This window comes from Mustela putorius, unplaced genomic scaffold, assembly GCF_011764305.1.
Source record: "Mustela putorius furo isolate JIRA1106 unplaced genomic scaffold, ASM1176430v1.1 tig00003834_pilon_pilon_pilon, whole genome shotgun sequence".
NCBI classification, from domain to species: Eukaryota; Metazoa; Chordata; class Mammalia; order Carnivora; family Mustelidae; genus Mustela; species Mustela putorius.
The window spans coordinates 53,051,290-53,071,886 of NW_025421987.1; the positions used below are offsets into that span (position 1 = coordinate 53,051,290).

Consider the following 20,597-nt stretch of genomic DNA (forward strand, 5'->3'; position numbering starts at 1 on the left):
TTCTACTGTGCCACAGCTTGATAAAAGTAGGGACTCTGACACTCAAGGTAGCCAACACTAAAGGGTGTTCTTTTGCTAAGTCACGTCAGCCTTTTAAGTTGTCAATGAAGAAAAGGTCCCTTATACTTTTTTTAAGTTAAACATTTGTTTTGAGATAATTATATATTCATAAGCAGATGTAAGAAATAATTTAGAATGCCCATGTATCTTTAATCCCATTTCCCTCACTTAGTGACATTTTTCAAAAACTATAGCACAAAGAAATATCCAGAATATTGACATTGACAGTCCGTCAAAATACATAACAATTTCATCACCACAAAGAACCTTCCTCTGGCTCTTCATAACCACACCCACCCCACCCCCTACATCCCTAACACCTAGAAACCATCAATCTGTCCTTATTTCTTCTTATGTTCTAAAGTTTCAATGCATTGTAGTTTTAACTTGCATTTCATTGATAACTAAAGTCAAGCATCTTTTAATGTGCTTGCAGGCTATTTTTGGAGAAATGTGTATTCAATTCCTTTGCTTATTTTTAAATTGGATTGTTTATATTTTTTAGCTGTAAGTCTCTTATCAGACATACAATATTTTCTCTGATTCTGTGGGTTGCCTTTTCATTTGATGATATCCTTTGAAGTACAGAAAGTTTTAATTTTGATGGTGTCTGGTTCTTTATCTATTTTTTCTTTCACTGCTTGTTAGTTCAGTTTCATTCCAAGAAAGTTTTGCCTAACCCAAGATGATGAAGATTTATTCCTGTATGATGTTTCTTTTAAAAAAAAAGAAAAAAAAAGACATTTTATTTGAGAAAGAGAGAGACCACAAACAAGGGGTGGGACAAAGGGAGAGGGAGCATGAGAATCCTCAAGCAGACTACCTGCTGAGTGGTCTCCAGGCCAAAATCAAGACCCTGAGAATAACCTGAGCCAAAATCAAGAGTCCGACACTCAACTGACTGAGCCACCCATGCATCCCCCCTATATTTGCTTCTAAGAGATAATTTTTCATGTACAAATTAGTTTTTCTGTATGATGTAAGGATGGGTACAGTATCATTCTTTCACATGGGATGTCCAATTGTCCCAGGCTTGTTTGTTGAAATGACTATTCCTTCTCTTATTGAATTGTCTTTGGATCATTGTTGAAAATCAACTGACCATAAAATATTCTATCCATATAATGTATTTCATTCATTGATTTCAATATGGTGAACCAACCTGGCATTCCTTGAATAAATCCTACTTGATCATAGTATTTCATCCTTTTTATATGGTTTGGATTCTGTTTGCTAGTATTTTTCTGGAGATTTTTGTATCTACATTCATAAAAGATAATGGTCTGTCATTTTCTTATCTTGGATTTTCTCTGGTTTGGTATGAGGGTAAACTTGACTTCTCAAGATGAGTTGGGAAATGTTCTCCCCTATTGTATTTTTGGAAGAGTTTGTGAGAATTTGTATCAATATTATTCTTTAATTATTTGGTAGAATTTACCAATGAAGTTATCTGATTCTGGGCTTTTGTTTGGGGGAAGTTTTAAATTGCCAATTCAATTTCTTTATATGTTATAGGTCTATTCGGGTGTTCTAATTCTTCTTGAGTCAGTTTCAGTAATTTGTGTTTTTCTAGGAATTTGTCCATTTCATCTAAGTTATCTAATTGTTGGCACATGGTTTTTCATAGTATTTTTTATAAACACTTGTATCTGTGAGGTTTAAACTAATGTCCCCACTTTCATTCCTGATTTTGGTAATTTGAGTCCTATTTTTTTTTCCTTCATCAGTTCAGCTAAACGTTTGTCAATTTTGTTGATCTTTACAAAGAATCAACTTTTGCTTTTATTTTCTCTATTGTTTTTCTAGTCTCTGTTTCATTATTTTTCTACTCTAATCTTTATTATTCCTTTGTTTCCAGTCTATTAGGGTTAATTTGCTCTTTTCCCAGTGTCTTAAAGTTAAAAAGTTGGATTATTAATTTGAGATCTTTCTTCTTTAAAGTTTTACAGCTCTATATTTCTCTCTAAAAATGTCTTTCATTGCATCCTCTGAGTTTCAATATGTTGTCTTCCTTTTCATTTATGTAAAAGTATTTTCAAATGTCCTTTCTGATTTATTCTTAACTGGTTACTTAAGGGTGTGTTGTTCAATTTCCACATATTTGTAAATTTCCCCATATTAATTTCTAAATTGATTCCATTATGAATATAAAACATACTCAGTATGATTTTGGTCTTCTAAAATTTATTGAGGCTTGGGCACCTGGGTGGCTCAGTGAGTTGGGCCTCTGCCTCCGGCTTGGGTCATGATCTCAGGGTCCTGGGATCGAGCCCCACATTGGGCTCTCTCTTCAGCGGGGAGCCTGCTTCTCCCTCTCTTTCTGCCTACTTGTGATCTCTCTCTCTGTCATATAAGTAAATAAAATCTTTAAAAAAAAATTTATTGAAGCCTAGCATATGGTCTATCCTGGGGAATTGACCATGTGTCCTCAGAAGAATGTGTATCCTGCTGATTTGGGGTGAAATGTTCTTTCAATATTTCTTAGGTCTAGTCAGTTTAGTGTCGTCCAAGTCATGTATCTCCCAGTCTTTTGCCCTGTTATGTTGACCGTTATTGAAAATAAGGCTCTAAAGACTCCCAACTCTTATTGTGGAACCTTCTATTTCTCCCTTCAATTCAGCCAGTTTTGCTTCAAGTATTTTGGGATGAAGTACATATATGTGAGGTACATATGTTTATAAAGGTACATATTCCTGATGGAATTACTTTCATAATTATGAACTGAGTACTTGACCTCATTATCTTTGTTTTAAAGTATATTTCATCTGATATTAATATAGCCATGTCAGATTTTCTATTGGTACTGTTTATATAATACCTTTTTTCGTTATTTTACTTCCTACTTGTTTCTGTCTTTAAATGTAAAATGTGTCTCCTGCAGACACTATGTCACCTAAACAACTGTCTTTAAAAAAAGAAAAAAAAAAAAGCCGAATTATGATAGTATTTTAACAGACAAACCTGAAAAAGGCAACCATTTTTTATATAAAAACAGTAGGCACTTGGGGTTCACACATTTCTTGAAATTGCAAGCAATCTTTAAGGGCTATGACAAGTGGTTTTATTTTGCTTTGCTTTGCTTGTTTTGCTTTGTTTTGTTTTGTTTTGTTTTGTTTTGTTTTGCTGAGCCACAAATGTAACAACCCACTTAGGGAGGCTGGTGTGTATGACTAGACCTCTTAACACAGTTTAACTTAGCAGATTTCTAGACTGCAGAATTTCACAAACTGTTCTTTTTTTAATTGGAAGGATAGATGGGCCAAGGGTAACTCTTATGTTGCCAAATAATCGTCTCAAGTAAAAATAAATAAATAAATAAATAACTGCCACCTACCACCTCCATAATTTTCAAACTTACTGGCCATAAATTGAATTTGGAAGGGTATATTCTCTTTTAAAAGGACAATTTTCCTTCTTTTTTTTTCCCCCTCATGGTTGGCAAAATCTGTTATTTTAGCTTCATACTGATTCCCAGAGCTGTGGTGTGATCATTAGCCTGCCATCTAATTGAATGCCTTTAGCCCCAGCCTCTGTGTTATTATTCACCATTCCTTACAAGCTGCCATGATACTGGAACTCTTGAGAAGTGTCACACCTGCATTCTATTGAGAGAGAGGGCCATTGAGCCAAGAATGTTGAAAAAACTTAAAAACAAATGTAATATATGAGAAGAAGACAGGGGCACCTGAGTGAGAGTCAGTTCAGCATCTGCCTTCAGCTCAGGTCATGATCCCTGGGTTCTGAGATCGAGCCCCACATCAGGCTCCCTGCTCAGCGGGTAGCCTACACCTCTCTTGGCGCTCTGCCTACTGCTCCCCCTCCTTGTGTGCTCTCTCTCTCTCTCTTGCTCTTAAATGAAAAAATAAAATCACCTTTAAAAAAAGAAGAGGAAGTAACTGTTTATGGAACTGTTTTAAGCATTATTACCAAAGGTGAGGTATCTTCTAAATATAAAAGCAGCGTGTCCTACCAGGCATTAACATTTTCTGTTTTATATGATTTTATTTATTTTAGAGAGAGAGAGAGCAGGAGGAGAGAGCAGAGGGAGGGGCAGGAGGAGAGAATCTTGAGCAGACTCTATGCTGACTGTGGAGTGTGACACCAGTCTCAATCCTACATCCCTGAGATCATGACCTCAAGATCTCAAGAGTTGGACATTTAACCAACTGAGCTAACCAGGTACCCCCAAATTTTCCATTTTAATGAATGATGTGAATTTTAAGATATGGTTGTCATTCATTCTTGATGATTACATATGTGGTCATAAATAAATGTGATTAGTATTTAAAATATGTATCATAGAGACATTAAGGTAATATGACAAAAAGTGGGAAGAATATTAATAATATAGGGTCACTTAACATTCTCTAAATCTTTATTCTGTATATTTATTACATAGGAAAGGCTGCTTTCCATTTTTTCTCTCATCATAGGCCTCCTTTTAGATGCATTTTACATGCAATGCTGTTTTCATTTTTGTTTCCTAAATATTCATCCATTTATTAAGTGTGGTCTCCTGAGTCCGAGAAATGAATTTATGATCTTCATACTAGTATCCGAGAATGGAAACTAATTAATGTCAAACATATTATACATAAAAGACTCCTTTTTTGAAATGTTTAGTTACAACTTCCAGAAAGAGGGCAAAGTTCAAACACTGAGTAAGAAAATAAATTTCTATTTATACTGAAATTTGTCTAAATACATGATCCAATGAAAGATAACTTCTCCACACACATGAGTCTTATTTTTGAATTAAGCCAGAAAAAACACTCTGATGGGTTTTGAAGAATGAGTTATATCATGTTAGTTAAATTATTCATAAACTTTTTTGAATGGGAAAAATTTTCTAAATCCTATCCAAAAAACAATAGCCACACATGTGGTGGGTGCTTTTTACCTTATCCTCTAACCAACCCTGGCCTGTAAATATAGTAATTTCTGTTTTACAGAAGAGAAACTGTGTTACCAAATGGCTAAGTAATGTTTCAAATTCACATATTTTTCTCTCTCATTTGTCCTTTCTTATTCATTTTATTTATTTGTATTCTACTGAAGAATTCTTTAGAGATTTGTAATTAAAGTCACATCGAGGTGACACAGCTGAGATTCAAACTGACTTTACATCCACTTACTTTTCACCATACCTCTTTCAAATATGGTCTTAAATCTATGGAATAAGCCAGAACAACACCTAATTTCCTAAGTTTAACTACCAACTACTTCAAGTGAACACATTTTAATTTCAAACAATATAGGTTAAAATTTTAAAAAAAGTAACATATAGTGGGAAAAAAATTGGTGTTTGAAATTTTAAAAATCTGTTCCAACCCTATGTCCAATACCTATAAGGTAAAAAATTTAAAACAAATCACTTGATTTTTATAAAATTTACCTGTCTCTTTTATAACATGTAGCTAATTTTTTAAAATAATAGTAATCGTAATAACAATATGCCTAATGTTTCTACTTTACAGTATTGTTTGGAGGAAGAAAAAACATACATTACATTTCTGTGCAAGTTGTAAAAAATTACGAAAGAAGTTCTAACTCTCAGAACATGACAAGAAAACATTCAAAATTTTAGTTGCATTAATCTCAAAAGAACTAGTTCAAATAAACCCTATAATCTGAAATTTTATATTATATAATTTATTTCATATTAAAATGAATAACTGAAATCTACTTGATATGTGTTCATCACAGAATATAACTAAAGGGAAGTATTTATATAACATATAGAGAGAGGATTTGAAGGAGTTAACAGCCCTTTACTCAATATCTATTATGTATGATGCACTGGCTTGATAATGGAGTTAGACTATACAGGTAACATTCTGATTTTACAAAGGTAAATAAAATTCAGCCTCCAAAATTAATGAGATAGTTATCTAGTGGATTAATCAGACAAAGAAATGGTTAACTCTAATACAATGCGAATAGTGCTAAAATGAAATGGAAAGTTTACTGACTTAACCCAATTCTGAACCTACTTTCATTTCATATTTTTATCTTATGTAATTCTTCTGATCCTTCAGAGGCCATTATCTCTGTAACTACTAGTTATTGATTCCTAAATAAATCCAATGTATGCAAATTAATACAGAATTCATTGAATTAAGTATCTCCAAGTAGAGGCTAATATTATTTGGTATGATCAACGACAACTGGCAAGAAAAGCAAATTTCCTGTCAGCAAGGTGATTTAGAATGGTTCGGGGTCATCAGACTTCTGCCCTATTTCTTTATGCTTTTCACACATTGTAAATCCTATAGGCCACACCTGTGTCTCAGAGTCAACAACTCTGAGGCATTTATGTATCCGGGGGCTGCAAAATGACCTGAAACGAGATGGACATTTTCAATAGAACTAGATGTTTCCTGCAGTTAAAAAAAAAAAAAAAAAAAAAAAAAATTCACACAGCAACCACCACCTTAAGGGCACACAACAAAAGCTAGGACATTCTGCAAACCTGGGAGACTTCCAGAGCAGATTTGCAATAGTCTTCCATCATATACAAGGTCAGAAAAATAAGGACTTAAAATCAGAATATTTTTATTCAATTTAAGTACCATCTGACCACAAATGCTCTGTCTGCATGAGAAAATTGAAGAAATAAATCAGGATTCTTTCTCTTAGTGGCTGTTTTCATTGACCAGCACTGGGTAATATGACTCAAGGCCTGGATTGAATTTCACTTTGGCGAAATTCATTTATCATGATTCCAAAGGCAGGTACAGCTGCCATTTGGTTTCAGCACAAAAAAGAAATTACTAATCCAGTGTGATTTGTTTTATTTTGATCTGTGAAGGGTAAAAATCACAATAGTATACTCTTCTAGATATGGCACTTCTGTATCAAGATTTTTAATTTAGTAGTAAGATATTTGGTAAAATATTTGGCCACATATAGCTGGTAATAATAATGGGGTGTTTCTAAAACACACTATTTCAGTACCAATATTATACATCACCCTGTTCAGCATACACTGAACCTATTATGGTGAGAAAGGGAAAAAAGTCAACTAAAACACTGGAGTGAAAAATTCATTGTTTTCTATTTTGAAAGTTAATCTATTGCACTCACTCATCAGCATACACTGAATGCCTACTTTATGAAAGGCACTCTGATAGGTGCTAGAGGCATTAAAGTGAATAAGCTGAAATACTAGCCTTCATAGTCCACTTTGTATAGAATACTGGGAAGACAAACATGAACATTTAATACCTACTATAATACTATAAGTAAGCTCTGTGAGACTCAGGATGTCTCTGAGGATCTCCAGGTAGTGGTCATCTCTTAGATGCAATAATAGATTCTAGTGAAGTTTGGGGACTAATTTCTGGCATTTGGGATCCAGAATCTCTACTAACCGCATGATTTGAGGCAATAACTTCATTTTGTGACTCAATTTGGATCTTAAAATTAGAAAGGAATGGTACCTATCCCTGCTGGGTAGTTGTGAAGATAAAACAAGACAACATATAAGAAAACGCATTACAAGAAAATACACTGTAAACTGATACAGATGCCGTTTGTTGTTATTTGTTGGTTATTATTAATGAATCCTCTGGGACAAATAAATAAACCCTTTATAAAAAAGTTAGCCATCCAAAAGGGAAAAAAGCCATTAATCTTGGAAAACAGGACTTCCTGCCTTCCTTCCCATGAGAAAACTATCTGAACAACAGTTTCAATTTATCCCTAACCCTGTAAACACAAATATACCAGACCCGATTCAAAATTATGAGATTGGAGAAGACTCTGTCCCGGGCCTTATGGTCACGACTCACGGCAAGTGTTTCAATCTCTCTGAATCTCAGTTTCTATACCCAGAAAATGGGAATAAAAATACTGTATGGAACTAGAATTGTAGAGTCACCAAATGAAATGGAGTGCATAAAAACAGGAGGCCCTGTGCCAGGTTCACAGTAGGTCCTCTAGAAATGTTAATCAGTTCCATCACCAAAACAATAAGGGTCCTGAAATTATCATTAACTCTAATTTAATTAACCAATTACCCTTTACTATTGATGAGTTTTGCACATCAACTAAATCAGCATTTGCATTTTGACACTTTTATTTCTAATTATGTATAATTGGCTGTGCTGCCTGTGAATAGGAAAGAGGCCTGGGCACATCACAAAACTACAAGTGCAGAAACCAGCTGCCCCACCACCCGCCACCATCACCACCATCACTATGCCAGGAAATAAACACCTTGGCCCTCACTTTCCTCCCTTCACAACTCAGACCCAAATCCCAGGGTTGCCAGAATAAATGTGATCGGCAGAACTAAACATATTCAGAAATGTAACCACAAGGGAATCTTGGAAATGAAATGTTCTGCTTTCCAGGCTCTTGAAAACAGGAAGAATACTAGACAGGACCTAGAATATACGAAAGTGAGACCCTTCTTACTATCTGCCACAAACATTGTAAATTATTGAACTATGCATTCTATATTTTTTGGATGTTTTTTGGAAGGGAGAGACAAAAAAGATTTGCAACTAGAATATGTCCACTTTGTTAATAAAGTAGACTTAACAACTGATGAACTTAAAGTCAAAGACCTCAAGTTGAAGACCTAGAAGTCTAGAGCTTGCTCTGCCACTAATTAGTTTTTGGACTTAAGTAAATCCATGTGGTTTACAGAACCTTAATTTCCTCCACGGACAGACAACTCCATGATTGCTGAGGAAGTATCATTTTTATAATATGCTGATGTCTATATTGTTGTTCTTGGCATAAATAACTTTTTCTATTTGATTAAAACTGATACACAGGCTCTTAGTATTTTTATGAAAAGAATGTCATTCCAATTAATTCAAATTGGGGTATATGCAGAGGCAGATAAGAACAAGCATCATGTTTTCCCATGCTCAAAAGGTTTATAGATTCCACAACTTAACTAAAGGACCCTCCTGAGAAATCTATTATACTTTTTTCCTCCCCATCTCTTCAAGGCCCTTTGGAAAATAATCAGTCTTTTTATCCTCTTAACTACCTTACAAACTCCCAAAGCAAAGACTGAGATGCTAAAGGTAATCTTTTTTTTTTTTTTTAAAGATTTTATTTACTTATTTGACACAGAGAGAGAGAGATCACAAGTAGGCAGAGAGGCAGGCAGAGAGAGGGGTGGGGAAGCAGGCTTCCTGCTGAGCAGAGAGCCGGATGCGGGACTCAATCCCAGGACCCTGGCAGAGGCTTTAACCCACTGAGCCACCCAGGTGTCCCTAAAGGTAATCATTTTACTGAATGTCATGGTGTTTGGGAAGCCAAGGCAGTGGATAGGCCCTCTCAACCCAAGGTATTCTTGCCATGCAGCAACATGCCAACTGGACCTGGGCTCTGCAGGATGGGTTTCTATAGTAACTCCAATTTTTCACCCTTCAATATTCCTCCTTATAAATTCCTAAAGTATTACAATAACACCTGTTTTTAGTCTGCTTGGGCTGCTATAACAAAATACCATAATCTGGATGGCTTAAATAATTAATATTTATTTTTTTACAGTTCTGAAGGCTGGGAAATCCAAGATCAAGGTTCCAGGATATCTAGTGTCCAGTGAGAACACTCTTCTGGAATTGTAGGCAGCTGTCTTTTCATTGTATCCTCATATGGCAAAGAGCAGAGATCATCCTTCCTATGTCTAAGGGCACTAATTCTATTCATGAGGGCTCTACCCTTATGACCTAAATACCTTCACCAAACTTCACATATATTATAAACACATTGTAGGTTAGGATTTCAACATATGAATTTGGGGTTAAGGGAGGGACGTGAGCACAAAACTTCCTTGATGTTGACCCCATTTAAGATCTAAAACTCTGATCATTTGAAAGAAAATTAGGTTATAGTTATCCAAACACCATTTCTCGTTACATTTAGCTTATTTATTCCTTTACATTCCCTTCCATTATCAATGAAAACAAGAACTCCTAAATAAGTCTTTTATGACAATGAAAACAGCTGAAAGTGAGCAGCTTCTCTTGGCAACAAATTTTTAGTGTTCATGAGGTAGGCAAAGTTTTGAAGAGCTCATTGTTATATCTTTAGAATAGTAAGAATACATTGCTTAAATTATTCTAGTTAAATCATATTTAGAAGGAAATTCTGAAAGCTCCCAGGAAGCACTCTTCCATCATTATGAAAAGTGTTTATTAGAACAGTAGCAGTAGTCACAAGGTTTTCAGATTTTTGAAAATTAAAAGTTAAACTATTTTTAAGTAGTTTGATACCATTGTAGTTACCACCCCTCCAAAGCCAGTGAAATTACCTCCAATTTACATATATATATTTTTTTGAGAGAATTATAGCTTCAAATGCAATTGAAAGAAATAATACAGAGATCTCACGTACCCTCTACGCAAAAGTAACATCTTCAAAACTGTAGTATAATTTCACAAGGATATTGACACTGATACAGTCAAGACACAGAAATATTCTGTCACAAGGAGGATTCTTTGTGTATGCTTTAATAGCAACTTTAATAGCAACAGTGTAAGTTTAATAGCAACAATGACTTCCCTCTTCCATTCTGCCTGCTGTCTTTAACTGGCAATCAATTATCAGCTCTCTCTTTCTACAGTTTTGACATTTAAAATATGTTGTACAAATGGAATCGTACAATAGGTAACCTTTCGGTATCTGGATATGCACACAAATTATTGGCTCATCCTGACATGCCATGGTATGGATGTGTCACAGTATGTACAGCCATTCACTTGTTGAAGAATATCTGGACTGATTCAGTTTTTGACTATTATGAACAAGGTTTTGTGCGAACCTGCCTTCATTTCTCTGAGATAAATGTCCAAGAGTGCCATTGTTTAGTCATATGGTGGCCGCATGTTTAGTTTTTAAGAAACTGTTAAACTGTCTACCTGAGTGGCCAGACCATTTTGCATTCCTACCAACAATATGCAAGCAAGTCAATCAGTTTCTTGACGTCTTTGTCCGAATTCGGTGGTGTCACTATTTTTTATTTTAGCTTCTGTGGTAACTGTATAGCGATGGCTCATCATGGCTTAAATTTCATCATGGCTTAAATTTTAATTTCCCTGATAGTGATATTGAATCAACTTTTCATGTGCTTATTTGCCACTTGCATACCCTCTTTGATGAAGTGTCTCTTTATGTCTTTTTCCCACTAACTGAACTGTTTCTTTTTTTACTGTTGAGCTTTGAGCATTCTTGATGGAGTCTAGACAAAGTCTTCTATCAGATATGTCACTTGCAAATATTTCCTCCAACTTTGTAGTTTGTCTTATCCTCTTAACAGGTTCTGTCACAGAACAAAAGTTTTTAAGTTGAATTTATTATTATTTCTTTTATGGATTGTGTATTTGATGTTAAGTCTAAGAACTATTGGCCTAGCCCTAAACTTGAAGATTATCTCATATTTTTCCCTAAAAATTTTATAATTTGACATTTAACTTCATGATTCAATTTAAACTTAGTTGATATATAGTGTTAGGCGAATGTGATAACCACTACACTACGGAAACCTACTAGTTGATATATAGTGTATAAGGTTCAGACCAAGGTTCAATTTTTTTTCTTTGGATGTCTAATTGTTCCAGCACATTTGTTAAAAAAGCTATCCTTTCTTCATTGAATTGCTTTTGCACACTTGTCCAATGTCACTTGGCATATTTGTGTGGGTCTATTTCTAGGTTCTCTATTCTGTTTCAATAATCTCTCCTTCTGTTAATACTACCCAATCTTGATTACGAACCTATGTAGTAAGATTCCTCCCACCTTTTTCTTCTGTTTCAAAATTTTTAGCTTTGTAAGTCCTTTTCAATTCCATATGAATTTTGGAATAATTTTATCTCTATCTGGAAAAAGTGTTGCTGGAATCTTAATAAGAATTATGTTACACCGATTTGGGGAGAATTGATATCTTTATTATGCTGAGTCTTCCAATCTAGGAACACTTATTTATGTCATCTTCTTTCTTTCATCAGCTTTGCGCAGTGGCAGTATCATAGCCAATGAGGTTTATCCGAGGTGCGATTATTGCTAATTGAAAACTTTCTTTCTTTCATTATATTTTAATTTTAAGCCCACAAGTTCTGTATTAATATGTTTTGTTAGATTTACACCCAAATATTTTATTTTTGAATGACTAAAAATCATATTGTATTTTTAATTTTTATGTCCACATTTTTATTGCTAGAACATAGAGATACAGTATTTTAAAGTATTAATCATGCATCCTATGACCTTGTTGAACTCACTGATTTGTTCTAGCTATTTTGAGGGGTTTTGTTTCTTTGGCAGTTTGGTTTTGGTTGTGGCTTGTAGATTCCTTGGAATTTTCTATGTAGACAATTATGTCATCTGCGAATAAGAACAGTTTTATTTTTTGCTTTCTAATCTGTATGCCTTTTATTGTTTTTTCTTTCTTTATAGTGCTGGCTAGCACTTCCAGTACTATGTTGACTAAGAAAGGTGTGAGTGAGTAGGTTTTCTTTGTTCCTGATATTAGGGGGATTGTATGCAGTGTTTAACCATTAAACTATAATTTTAAGTATAGGTATGTTGTGGCTCTGTTTATTTGAACAAGAAGAATTTGTCTTTTTCAACCTCATGATATGAGATACTGCAACAGATTGAATATAGAAGCATGTATAAGAATCTAGCTGCCTTCTATTAAAGGGATTTGAAAAATTGTAAACAAACAAACAAACAAACTATTCTTTATGTTTTGGAAACTAAAGTAATTGCTTATAAAAAACACTCAATGTTACTTTTTAATAAATTAATAAAGAAATGTTTTAAATTTTATCAGTATCAATATCTGATATGGTAAATATCAATAGATATACCACATATAAGCAGAAAACTCCTTGGGGGTCCTCAATGAATTTTAAAAGTGCAAAGTAGTCCTGAGACTAAAAAGTTTTAGAACTGTTGCTATAGGTTGACAGAAGTCTTTACATTTTACTAGCATTGAGGTTTAATTTCTAGTATTTGTCTGACATGTAGGAATGTTACCAGAGACATAATTTCTATAAGTTTGTGTATAAGACAGTTACAGGGAATTTTTTATATGCTTCTTGTTGACTTTTCCTTGAAAGTCTGTGCTGTTGACTGGGAACTTTCTCTTTCGGCTAATAAAGAACAACACAACCAAAAGTGAAAATTTACTTTTGAGGGCACCTGGGTGGCTCAGTGGTTAAGTGTCTACCTTCAGCTTAGGACATGATTTCAGGGAGCTTCTCCCTCTCCCTCTGCCTGCTGCTCTCCTTGCTTGTGCTCTCTCTCTCTGTCAATAAAATCTTTAAAAATAAAATATTTTTAAAAATTACTTTTGGAAACTTTACATAGTTATACATACAACCAACAAATATTGAATGTTTATTTTGTGCAGTTGGTTTATAGTGTTAAAGAAAACAGACAGAAATCTTTGCTTTCATTGACCTGGACTTCTGGTTGCAGGAAAAGGAACATAAGCATGTACATGGTAGGACAAGGAGGCGTGGAAATCTATAGCCCACTGGGGCCTCCCTTGCTCTGGGGCTGAGAAGTCCTGGCCTAAGGAAACCTCTTCTGGGATTACTGCCAACATGAAGAACACTTCAGTTGATAGGGTACAAATATTAATAAGAACATGTATTTCATCATTGGATGAAAGTACTTGACTTCAGTTTTCCTCGATCCATCTTCTTTTGCTTTGCTTGTTCTTCACCAAGCTTGGAACATTATTGTCCAGGTTTCTTCTTATAAGTACTAAAATATGTATTATTGCACTAGAGTGTTTTACTAACTTCTACACTTAGGACAGTTTAAAAAAAAAAAAGATATTCATTTACATCAGGAAGTTATCCATCAACATTTTCTTATCCTCTGACAGTTTTAATGATGATACAACAAACAGCCCCACATTTTTTTGTAAATAAAAATAGCAATCTTATGAAGAATGTGTTTCCTGCTGACTGTGAGAAACAAGGTCCTAGGTGACATGCTGGCTTTCATTTGTTTGCATTCTGCCTTGTCTTGAGATAAGAAAGAAGCTGGAAATCACTCCTGTCACAGCCAACCAGGGCCAATGTCACAGCACAGGGAATCCCACAAGAATACGCAATGTGGCAAGTCATTCTGTGCAGAAGACTTCTTGGCTTAATAAGCAACTGTCTTAAAGTATCCCAACAAGTTGTGTTTTATTGTTGTGCATTTTTTAATATAATCATCTTTTTCTTTTTCATTTCTGGAATAGCCTCAGGAAAAATGTTGTTTCTTCCAGTGATGTTCTTGTCTGGTGGATGAGTCTTACATGTTTATAACACTTCCTTAACTCTGCAAACATCATCACTAAGTACTTGCAAGTGTTTAATTATGTGAATGAGAAAATTTAAAGTGATAATAATTGGGCATAATACAAGCAATAAAAAGAATGTTGTTAAAAACTGCTCCTAACTGGTCACTTTCCTTCCTTTCTTTTATTTATTTATTAATTTTGGGGGGAAGATTTCATTTATTTATTTGACAGAGCTTAGGAGCACAAGCAGGGAAAATGGCAGAGGGAGAGGGAGATGGAGAAACAGAATCTACACTGAACAGGGAGCCCAAAGTAGGGCTCAATCCCAGAACCCTGGAATCATGACCTGAGCCAAAGGCAGATGCTTAACTGACTGAGTCACCCAGGTGCCCTGGTTCTCATTCTTTTAAAAGAATAATGACAATGATCTACATTTTTACTATCCCCCAATTTTCTTCCTGCAAGAGATAAATGGATAAAGAAGATATGGTCCACATATATGATGGAATATTACACAGCCATCAGAAAGGATGAATACCCAACTTTTGTATCAACATGGACAGGACTGGGGGAGATTATGCTGAATGAAATAAGTCAAGCAGAGAAAGTCAGTTATCATACAGTTTCATTTACTTGTGGAGCATAGGAATAACATGGAGGACATTAGCAGAAGGAAAGGAAAAGTGAATTGGGGTAAATTGGAGGGGGAGACGAAGCATGAGAGACTGTGAACTCTGAGAAACAAACTGAGGGTTTTGGAGGGGAGGGGGTTGCAGGATGGGTGAGCCTGGTGGTGGGTATTAAGGAGGGCATGTATTGCATGGGGCACTGGTGTGATGCATAAACAATCTTTCCTTACTTTCTACAACTAAAGCAGCCTTCTTCTTACCTTTCTTATATTCTTCTTTTCCTCAGAAACACAGCATTGTCAGTGATTTCTTGCTTAACTCAATCTTCTTATATATTCATTATTGAATTATGTGGATTTCAGGTATTTGAATATATTTAGATATAAACTACATTAAGTGAGTATGGCCCAATGGAAATAAAGCTCGGTTTTTTTTTCTTTTCTGTTGATAAAGTTTATGTCATTGACTACTCTTTCAAAAATGATCTGAGGTTATGTCCATATCCTGTGTCAGCCACTAAACAAGTTTCTGTATTTAAATGTCCAGTGTTCATAACACATAATAAACATGCCTTATTTACGTTGGTATGCAATTAATTCTCTACAATCATTATTTTCATATTGCACTCAAAGAATATCTAAGATTTGTCCTATTGTGACCCCACGGTGTGAAAACAGAAATTCAAATAGCATAAACTACAAGCCTACACCCTGTAATTCTTATTTTTAAATACTGGACTTTTATAGAAGATTTCATTTAAAGGAGTTGTAAAGCTCTCCTCAGGCATAAACTAGGAAGATAAAAAGATATTTTCCTAAAATTAACCTATATTTATTTAACACCAGTCAATGTGTTAGATGATAAATTGGCAACTCAGAGAATTCATTTAAATAGTATTATCCCAAATTAGAAATTCTCAAACTTTTTCATTTCAGAACTCCTTGAAATAACCTTTAAAAATTCTTAAAGACCTTAAAGAGCCTGGGGCAACTGGGTGACTCAGTTGGTTGAGTGTCTGACTCTTGATTTTGGCTCAGGCCTTGATCTCAGTATTATAGGTTTGAGCCCTATGTTAGACTTAACACTGGGCAAAGAGCCTACTTAAAAAAAAAAGGGGGGGGATCTGAAGGAGCGTTTTTTTATTAAAAATTATTTTAATTTTCGAGGAAATTGTAAAATATTTATTAGTAATTCATTTTAAAAGTAATAAATGCAGTGCGTGTTAACATGCATAAAATATTTTTCTGAAAAATAACTATCTTTTCAAAACAAAAAATTAGTGACATTATTTTGCACTTTTGCAAATCTCTTCAATATGCAATAGAAGGCTGCTGGATTCCTAAGTCTGTTGTTGAGAGAATGTGTCGTGTAGCTTCTAAAAAAATACCACTGAATGCTGATGAAAAGCAAAAAATGGCAAATAATATCTTAGCATAAGTTTGAAAATTCTGACCCTATGGATTCAATGAAAGTGTTTCAAAGGATTCCTGGGAGTGCCTAACCACACTTTAAGAACCATTAACCTAAGGGGCGCTTGGGTGGCTCAGTCTTAAGTGGCCAGCACTTGACTTGGTTCAGATCATGATCTGAGTCCTAGGATCAAGCCCTGGGAAGGGCTCCATGCTCAGCAGGCAGTCTGCTTGAGGATTCTTTTCTTTCCCTCTTCCTCTGTCCCTCCCCTTGTTTGTGCATTCTCTCTCTTTCTCTCTCTCTCTCTCTCTCTCTCTCGTTCGCTCGCTCTAAAATAAATAAATAAATCTTAAAAAAAGACATTGACCTAAGAGTTACTGCAGAAAAATCATTGATATAGAAAAGTTATAGAAAGTAATATATAATGGAGAATAATTTCAAAAAAACACAAGTATTTGTTGTAACTTTAATAGTACAGGTATATAAGCTCTGAAATTAAGACTATCCTATTTGTAGATGACATGATTTTCTGCATAGGACATCACAAAGACAATACAAAAAAATTCTGGACTTATGAAGTTAATTCAAGGTTGCAAGGTTACAAGATCAGCACAAAAAAATGACTCACATTTCCACATGCTAAGCACACATGTATGAAACCCAAAATTTAAAATATAGTATCATTTACAACATTTACAATATCAAATACAAGTATTACATTTACTTTAAAGAAAATGAAATATTTATGTATAGGACCTCTGTACTTAATATGTTGATGAAAGAGATTAAATAAATAATAAATAGAGACATATACTGTGTTCATGAATTCAAAGATACCACACAGTAAAGGTGTCAATTCTCCTGAAATTCATGAGAGGTTTAACTCAATTCAAACCTAGCAAGTTTCTCTTGTAAACGTAGACGGTCTTTTTCTAAAAAATATTTCAAAAAGCAAAGGAATTTCTAAAACAATTTTTAAAAGGAAGAATAAAGTAAAAGGAATTACTCTACCCAATGTTAAGTCTGACTATATAGCTCTAGTACTAAAGACCATGTAGTATTGGCAGAACAGATCAATGGAATACAATAGAGAACCTAGAAATAGTCCCATATAAATATGTCCAAATGATTTCGACAAAGATGAAAAACCAATTTAGTGAAGGAATGTAGCCTTTTCAACAGATGGTGCTGAACCAATTAACCACTGGCAGGGGGGAAAAAAAAAGAGCCTTGTCCTAAACCTCACACCTATACAAAAATTAACTGAAAATGGATCATAAATTTAAGTGTAAAAAATACAGCTATGAAACTTTTAGGAAACAACAAAAGAGAAAATCTTTGGAATTTTAGAGATATGCAAAGAATTCTTAGACGTGACACCAAAAACATAGTCATAAATGGAAAAATTTATATATTGGACTTTAAAATTAAAAACTGTGCTCCTCAAAAGACCCTGTTACGAAAGTACATAAAATAGCTACAGATTGGGAGAAAATCTATCTGACAAAGGATGTGTTATCTAGAATATATAATTAACTCCCAAAATGCAAAAGTAAAGAATAAAATCAATTAGAAAACGGGGAAAAGCATGAAGACACATTTCACCAAAGAGAGTATAGAGGCAAAAGAGCACATGAAAAAATGTTCTATTAGTCATTAGGGGAATGCAGATTTAAGCCACATGAGGTATCATTACATAGCTATTAGAATGGCTAAAATAAAAATGATGGTACAGCCACTCCGAAAAATAATTTGGAAGACTTTTTTCTCAAACTAAACATACATTTAGCAATTGCACTCTTGGACATTTATCCTTTAAAAATGGGAGTTTAGGGGCGCCTGGGTGGCTCAGTGGTTTAAGCCTCTGCCTTCGGCTCAGGTCCTGATCTCAGGGTCCTGGGATCCAGCCCCACATCTGGCTCTCTGCTAAGCAGGGAGCCTGCTTCCCTGCTTCCCCCCTCCCCCCCGCCTGCCTTTCTGCCTGCTTGTGATCTCTGTCTGTCAAGTAAATAAATAAAAATCTTTAAAAAAAATAAAAAATATAAAAATTGTAGTTTAAGTTCACATGAAAATCTGTACATGGATTTTGGAAATAGCTCTATTTTTAACAGCCAAAAGTTAGAAACAACCCAGATGTTCTTCAATGTGTAAATGGCTAAATAAGCTGTAGTACCTCCATATCATAGATTGCCACTCAACAGTAGAAAAGAACTCATCACTGACAGACTAACAACATGGATTGATCTCAAGGGAATTACACAGAATGAAAAAGCCCATTTCACAAGGTTATATACTGTATAATTCCATTTATAGTCCTGAAATTGTATAATTATAGACAGGTAGAATGGATTAGTACTTGCCACACTCTAGGCATGAGAAGGAGAGGGATAGTGTGTCCATAAATGGTAGCATGAGCAAGCCGTTTGGTGATGAAACACTTTTTTATGTTGGTTGTCAGGACAGTTACACAAATCTGCAGAAGTGATAAAATTGCATAGAACTACACACACACACACACACACACACACACACACACACACACAGAGTACGTGTCAAACTGATGAAATCTGAGGAGACTCTGTGGATTATATCAACATTAATTTCCTGGTTTTGATACTATACTGTACTTACAAATGATGTATACATTGGGGGGAAACTGGGTGAAAGGTATATGGTACCTCCCTATACACTTCCTTTTTGCCACTTCCTGTGAATCTATGATTATTTCAAGGTAAAGAGTTAAAAGATACATATAACTAAGCCCAACAAATGCCCTCAATGTAAAGACTATATAAATACATGGGAAGAAAAAGAAAAAAACCCTCCAAGTTTGTGAGTAGCTGATAAATGGATCATGTTACCAAGCCCACTTGACATTTTAAGCACTGCATGGAGTGACTGAATAAACTCATAACTAGACTTACTTGGTTCAGTTCCTTTGTCAGCTATCATTCAAGTCTGCTAGAGGCAATTTTCTCTAACCTCAAAAACCTTTGGCCAATTTTACACTGACCCAATCACACAATTATGCATTCATAGTTTTCAGGTCAAACTCTGATGTCACCACTTAACACAATCAGAATGGCAAATTTTTTAAATCAAAAGGTCTGGTATCCTTTAAAGTTCATCCAAATGGGCTATTACTATCATAACTTAAGTTGTTAAAAACTAATCCTATAAAAATGATGAAATTTTGGAGACCAACTTTAAATTAATTTAAATAAAACAAGTAATAATTCTGAAACTATGCCCAGGCCAGTCAGTTAAAATTCATATAAGCCTGGATTCTCAGACTGGTAAACCACTGATTTCAGCATTATTTTCAGAAATAGAGTGTATTCTCTCACTCCACAGAAGTAACTGGCTAGGGCATGCCTTTGGGAAAAAAATGCATTAAAAATCCGTTTTGTCTAAAATAGTGACATTTATGAATTAAACCATAAGCTATTTACTTTTTTCTCAATCAGAGGAGTGTAGAAATGCCAAAGTGTCAGGAACTATTCAACAAAACGATGGTGTTAACCTCAAGAGGACAACATTAAATTTATCCATTGTGTCTTAAGACAATGAAACTTAGAGTCTCTTCTGCAATTCTACAGAAGCTTTCCTTTTGAAAGAAGTACTAATTCTAATCCATATCATTTTACAAAGTTTCTCTGAAGTGTTTTAATTCAATGCTATTTAAAGTTTAGGTGTTACTGTTTACTTACCAGTAGACATTTCTGCATATGTACACAAGCATACTGTTAAAATATGCCACCTTTAGACATAAATATAAATTATGAGCTTGAGAAAGGACACACCATGGTTAATATTAATTGACATATTAATAAAAAATCACTTGCTACACAGTGCCATGGTCTCAGTTCACCACCAGAAGCCACTGTGGTAGAGTGAAATCAGCAGGTTTCTTTCATCATCTTTATGACAGTGTTTGGATTTTTTGACCCTTTATGTTCTGACTTCAAACACAATACATGTCAACTAACTTATACCAACACTCTAGTCACACAAACACTATCATAGATCAATAGAGCACATTTCTCTCAAAATCAATCCAGTTCTTCCAAAAGCTGGTGTGAAGATAGCTAACAACAGACTACTGGAGAAGAGACTTAGAAATAAAAGACCAGTCTATCTTGAAATGTTCTTAGTTTGTTAAATTGACAGTGTAAAATAAAGAACTCATAAGTAATGGGGTACAAATAGTTTGCTGCATTGCCAAAGAG

At 34.6% G+C, this 20,597-nt stretch overlaps 1 non-coding gene across 1 annotated transcript; it reads left to right on the plus strand.

The window, feature by feature from the left end:
- The first annotated feature begins 12,030 nt into the window (after nucleotides 1-12,030).
- LOC123394674 lies at nucleotides 12,031-12,176 on the plus strand. The gene has a single exon (XR_006609415.1). It is a non-coding gene; the product is annotated as a U4 spliceosomal RNA (small nuclear RNA).
- The last annotated feature ends 8,421 nt before the right edge of the window (nucleotides 12,177-20,597 follow it).